Source organism: Kogia breviceps, chromosome 4 (genome assembly GCF_026419965.1).
Source record: "Kogia breviceps isolate mKogBre1 chromosome 4, mKogBre1 haplotype 1, whole genome shotgun sequence".
In the NCBI taxonomy this organism is placed as follows: Eukaryota; Metazoa; Chordata; class Mammalia; order Artiodactyla; family Physeteridae; genus Kogia; species Kogia breviceps.
The window spans coordinates 49,154,763-49,161,293 of NC_081313.1; the positions used below are offsets into that span (position 1 = coordinate 49,154,763).

Below are 6,531 nucleotides of genomic sequence, written 5' to 3' on the forward strand. Positions count from 1 at the left end.
ACATGTAGCTGTCCAGTTTTCCCAGCACCAATTATTGAAGAGGCTGTCTTTTCTCCATTGTATGTTCTTGCCTCCCTTATCAAAAATAAGGTGATCATATGTGCATGGGTTTATCTCTGGGCTTTCTATCCTGTTCCATTGATCTATATTTCTGTTTTTGTGCCAGTACCATACTGTCTTGATTACTGTAGCTTTGTAGTATAGTCTGAAATCTGGGATTCCTGATTCTTCCAGCTTCATTTTTCTTTCTCAAGATTGCTTTGGCTATTCAGAGTTCTTTGTGTTCCATACAAATTGTGAAATTTTTTGTTCTAGTTCTGTGAAAAATGCCATTGGTAGTTTGATAAGATTACATTGAATCTGTAGATTGCTTTGGGTAGTACAGTCATTTTCACAAAGTTCCTTCTTCCAATCCAAGAACATGGTATATCCCTCCATCTGTTTGTATCATCTTTCATTTCTTTCATCAGTTTCTTTTAGTTTTCGCCATACAGGTCTTTTGTCTCCTTAGGTAGGTTTATTCCTAGGTATTTTATTCTTTTTGTTGCAATGGTAAATGGGAGTGTTTTGTTAATTTCACTTTCATACTTTTCATCATTAGTGTATAAGAATGCAAGAGATTTCTTTGCATTAATTTTGTATCCTACTACTTTACCAGATTCATTGATTAGCTCTAGTAGTTTTCTGGTAGCATCTTTAGGATTCTCTATGTACAGTATCATGTCATCTGCAAACAGTGACAGCTTTACTTCTTCTTTTCCTATTTGGATTCCTTTTATTTCTTTTTCTTGTCTGATTGCTGTGGCTAATCAACCTTGTCTTGTTCCTGATCTTAGAGGAAATGGTTTCAGTTCTTTACCATTGAGAATGATGTTGGCTGTGCGTTTGTCATATATGACCTTTATTAAGTTGAGGTAAATTCCCTCTATGCCTACTTTCTGTAGGGTTTTTATCATAAATGGGTGTTGAATTTTGTCAAAAGCTTTCTGTGCATCTATTGAGATGATCATATGGTTTTTCTCCTTCAGTTTGTTAATATGGTTTATCACATTGATTGATTTGCATATATTGAAGAATCCTTGCATTCCTGGGGTACACCCCACTTGATCATGGTATATGATCTTTTTTTTTTTTTTACGGTACATGGCCCTCTCACTGTTGTGGCCTCTCCCGTTGCAGAGCACAGCCTCCGGATGCGCAGGCTCAGTGGCCATGGCTCACGGGCCCAGCCGCTCCGCGGCATGTGGGATCTTCCCGGACCGGGGCACGAACCTGTGTCCCCTGCATTGGCAGGCGGACTCTCAACCACTGCGCCACCAGGGAAGCCCTGTGATTCTTTTAATGTGCTGTTGGATTCAGTTTGGTAGTATTTTGTTGAAGATTTTTGCATTTATGTTCATCAGTGATATTGGCCTGTAGTCTTCTTTCTTTGTGACATCTTTGTCTGGTTTTGCTATCAGGGTGATGGTGGCCTCGTTGAATGAATTTGGGAGTGTTCCTCCCTCTGCTATATTTTGGAAGAGTTTGAGAAGGATAAGTGTTGGCTGTTCTCTAAATATTTGATAGAATTCGCCTGTGAAGCCATCTCATCCTGAGCTTTTGTTTGTTTGAAGTTTTTTAATCACAGTCTCAATTTCAGGGGTTGTGATTGGTCTGTTTATATTTTCTATTTCTTCCTGGCTCAGTCTCAGAAGGTTGTGCTTTTCTAAGAATGTGTCCATTTCTTCCAGGTTGTCCATTTTATTGCATTTATTTGCTTGTAGTAATCTCTCATGGTCCTTTATATTTCTGCAGTGTCAGTTGTTACTTCTCCTTTTTCATTTCTAATTCTGTTGATTTTGAGTCTTCTCCCTCTTTTTCTTGATGTGTCTGGCTAATGGTATATCAATTTTGTTTATCTTCTCAAAGAACCAGCTTTTAGTTTTATTGATCTTTGCTTTCGTTTCCTTCATTTCTTTTTCATTTATTTCTGATCTCATCTTTATGATTTCTTTCCTTCTGCTAACTTTGGGGTTTTTTGTTCTTCTTTATCTAATTGCTTTAGGTGTAAGGTTAGGCTGTTTATTTGAGATGTTTCTTGTTTCTTGAGGTAGGATTGTATTGCGATAAAGTTCCCTCTTAGAATTCTTTTGCTGCATCCCATAGATTTTGGATCATCATGTTTTCATTGTCATTTGTTTCTAGGTATTTATTTTTTAACACCTTTATTGGAGTATAATTGATTTATAGTGGTGTGTCTAGGTAGTTTTTGATTTCCTCTTTGATTTCTTCAGTGATCTCTTGGTTATTTAGTAGTGTATGGTTTAGCCTCCATGTGTTTGTATTTTTTGCAGATTTTCTCCTGTAATTGATATATAGTCTCATAGCATTGTGGTTGGAAAACATACTTGGTATGATTTGAATTTTCTTAAATTTACCAAGGCTTGATTTGTGACCCAAGATATGATCTATCCTGGAGAATGTTCCATGAGCATTTGAGAAGAAAGTTTAATCTGCCATTTTTGGATGGGATATCCTATAAATATCAATTAAGTCCATCTTGTTTAATGTGTCATTTAATGCTTGTGTTTCTTTATTTATTTTCATTTTGGATGATCTGTCCATTGGTGAAAGTGGGATGTTAAAGTCCCCTACTATGATTGTGTTACTGTCGATTTCCCCTTTTATGTCTCTTAGCATTTGTCTTATGTATTTAGGTGCTCTGTGTTGGGTGCATAAATATTTGCAGTTGTTATATCTTCTTTTGGATCGATCCCTTGATCATTATGTAGTGTCCTTCTTTGTCTCTTGTAATAGTTTTTATTTTAAAGTCTATTTTGTCTGATATAAGAATTGCTTCTCGATCTTTCTTTTGATTTCCATTTGCATGGAATATCTTTTTCCATCCCCTCACTTTCATTCTGTATGTGTCCCTAGGTCTGAAGTGGGTCTCTTGTAGACAGAATATATATGGGTCTTGTTTTTGTATCCCTTCAGCCAGTCTGTGTCTTTTGGTTGGAGCATTTAATGCATTTGCACTTAAGGTAATTACTGATATGTATGTTCCTATTCCCATTTTCTCCATTGTTTTGGGTTTGTTATTGTAGGTCTTTTCCTTCTCTTGTGTTTCCTGCCTATAAAAGTTCCTTAAGCGTTTGTTGTAAAACTGGTTTGATGGTACTGAGTTCTCTTAGCTTTTGCTTGTCTGTAAAGGTTTTAATTTCTCCATCGAATCTGAGTGAGATCCTTGCTGGGTAGAGTAGTCTTGGTTGTAGGTGTTTGACTTTCATCACTTTAAATATGTCTTGCCACTCCCTCTGGCTTGCAGATTTTCTGCTGAATGATCAGCTGTTAACCTTATGGGGATTCCCTTGTGTGTTATTTGTTGTTTTTCCCTTGCTGCTTTTAGTATTTTTTGTTTGTATTTCATTTTTGATAGTTTGATTAATATGTGTCTTGGTGTGTTTCTCCTTGGATTTATCCTGTATGGGACTCTCTGTGCTCCCTGGACCTGATTGCTTCTTTCCTTTCCCATATTAGGGAAGTTTTCAACTGTAATCCCTTCAAATATATTCTCAGTCCCTTTCTTTTCCTCTTCTTCATCTGGGATCCCTATAATTCGAATGTTGGTGCCTTTAATGTTGTCCCAGTGGTCTCTAAGACTGTCCTCAATTCTTTTCATTCTTTTTTCTTTATTCTGCCTTGTAGTTATTTCCAGTATTTTGTCTTTCAGGCCACATATCCTTTCTTCTGCCTCAGTGATTCTGCTATTGATTCTTTATAGATAATTTTTAATTTCCTTTATTGTGTTGTTCATCATTGTTTGTTTGCTCTTTAGTTCTTCTAGGTCCTTGTTAAACGTTTCTTGTATTTTCTCTATTCTATCTCCAAGATTTTGGATAATCTTTTGTATTATTACTCTGAGTTCCCTTTCACGTAGACTGCCTATTTCCTCTTCATTTGTTAGGTCTGGTGGGTTTCTACCTTGCTCCTTCTTCTGCTATGTGTTTCTCTGTCTTCTCATTTTGCTTAACTTACTGTGTTTGGCATCTCCTTTTTGCAGGCTGCAGGTCCATAGTTCCCATTGTTTTTGATGTCTGCTCCCAGTGGCTAAGGTTGGTTCAGTGGGTTGTGTAGACTTCCTGGCGGAGGGGACTAGTGCCTGTGTTCTCGTGGATGAGGCTGCGTCTTGTCTTTCTGGTAGGCAGGACCATGTCTAGTGGTGTGTTTTGGGGTGTCTGTGAACTTATGATTTTAGGCAGCCTCTCTGCTAATGGGTGGACTTGTGTTCCTGTCTTGCTAGTTGTTTGGCATAGGGTATCCAGTACTAGAGCTTGCTTGTCATTAAGTGGAGCTGGGTCTTAGCATTGAGATGGTTATCTCTGGGAGAATTTTTGCCATTTGTTATTATGTGGAGCCAGCAGGTCTCTGGTGGACCAATGTCCTGAACTTGGGTTTCCCCCTTCAGTGGCACAGGCCTGACACCTGGCTGGAGCACCAACACCCTGTAAGCTACATGGCTTAGAAGAAAAGTTTGAAAAAAAGAAAGAAAGAAAGGAAGAAGAGAGCAACCAAATCAAAAAACAAATCCACCAATGATAACAAGTGCTAAAAACTATACTAAAAAAACAAACGAACAAAGAAACCCTGACAGAACCCTAGGACATATGGTAAAAGCAAAGCTATATAGACATAAACTCACAAAGAAGTATATACATAGACACTCAGAAAAAGAGAAAAAGGAAAAAAATATATATTTACCTATAAAAAAAAAGGAAGAGAGTAACCAAATAAACAAATCTACCACTGATAATAAACTCTAAATACAAAACTAAGAGAAACATAAAACCAGAAACAAATTAGATGCAGAAAGCAAACCCCAGGTCTACAGTTGCTCCCAAAGTCCACCTCCTCAATTTGGGATGATTCGTTGTCTATTCAGGTATTCCACAGATGCAGGGTGCATCAAGTTGATTGTGGAGATTTAATCCGCTGCTCCTGAGGCTGCTGGGAGAGATTTCCCTTCCTCTTTGTTTGCACAGTTCCTGGGGTTCGGCTTTGGATGTGGCCTCCCCTCTGTGTGTTGGTCGCCTGAGGGCATCTGTTCTTTGCTCAGACAGGATGGGGTTAAAGGAGCAGCTGATTCGGGGGCTCTGGCTCACTCTGGTCAGGGGAGGGAGGGGTACAGAATGCGGGGCAAGCCTGTGGTGGCAGAGGACGGCGTGACATTTCACCAGCCTGAGGCGTGCCGTGCATTCTCCCAGGGAAGTTGTCCCTGGATCATGGGACCCTGGCAGTGGTGGGCTGCAGAGCCTCCCTGCAGGGGAGGTGTGGAGAGTGATCTGTGCTTGCACACAGGCTTCTTGGTGGCTGCAGCAGCAGCCTTAGTGTCTCATGCTTGTCTCTGGTATCCACAGTGATAGCCGCGGCTCGCGCCTGTCATGGAGCTCCTTTAAGCGGTGCTCTTAATCCCCTCTCCGCCAGGAAACAAAGAGGCAAGAAAAAGTCTCTTGCCTCTTCTGCAGCTCCAGACTTTTTCCCGGACTCCCTCCTGGCTAGCTGTGGCGCACTAGCCCCCTTCTGGCTGTGTTTGTGCAGCCAACCCCAGCCCTCTCCCTGGGTTCCGACCTCTGAAGCTGGAGCCTCAGCTCCCAGCCTCTGCCTGCCCCAGTGGGTGAGCAGACAAGCCTCTCAGGCTGGTGAGTGCCGGTCGGCACCAGTTCTCTGTGCAGGTAAAATATGGAACGCTTCACGAATTTGCTCATCATCTTTTGTGCAGGGACCATGCTAATCTTCTCTGTATTGTTCCAATTTTAGTATATGTGCTGCTGAAGCGAGCACATAATAATTTTAAAATTCATAAAATCTTTGGGAAATCTTTGTTGCCTGAGTCAGACTTGACCTTGTACTTATGTCTGATTCATATGGTGTGGAACATCATCTAACATTCTACCTGCCTAATGACTTCCATATTCTTTTAAGATAGTGTAAGTTTTCAAGAGTCATGAATATGGGCAGGGGACCCTGGCTTCTGCAATCCCAAGGTACCATTATTCCATTTCTCTTCTGCCCTTAGATTGAGACCTTAGCCAAAATGACCCAGAAAAAGCCACCCAAATATTGAATTTGTTAATGAACTCCCCTTCCCATGATGGTTTTTATCATAATGAGAGAATATGAGCTAGTTCCGTGATAATTGATAGGGCCATCCAGTTAAATATGGCAGACTAAGCACCTTTGCTACTTGTATTTATTTTTGTGAACACATGTATTCATCTTTGCTACTTTCCACAATCTCATGTATTCATCTTTGCTACTTTCTATAATCTCATGAGAAGGACAATAAAGAAATGAGTGTAAACTCATAAGGACAGAAAACAGGAAAGGAGAAGACAGTAGGTAAACCTTGTCAGAAGTTTAGAATTTTCAAGATATGGAAACAACCTAAGCCACGAATAAATTAATGGATAAATAAAATGTGGTATATATGTATACAATGGAATAAAAATCAGCCATAAAAAGAAGGAAATCCTGCCATTTGTGACAAAACGT

General features: G+C 39.8%; 1 non-coding gene across 1 annotated transcript; it reads right to left on the reverse strand.

Annotated features, from left to right (window-relative positions):
• Positions 1-5,712: 5,712 nt before the first annotated feature.
• On the reverse strand, positions 5,713-5,820 carry LOC131756444 (U6 spliceosomal RNA). The gene has a single exon (XR_009335627.1). It is a non-coding gene; the product is annotated as a U6 spliceosomal RNA (small nuclear RNA).
• Between the last annotated feature and the right edge of the window lie 711 nt (positions 5,821-6,531).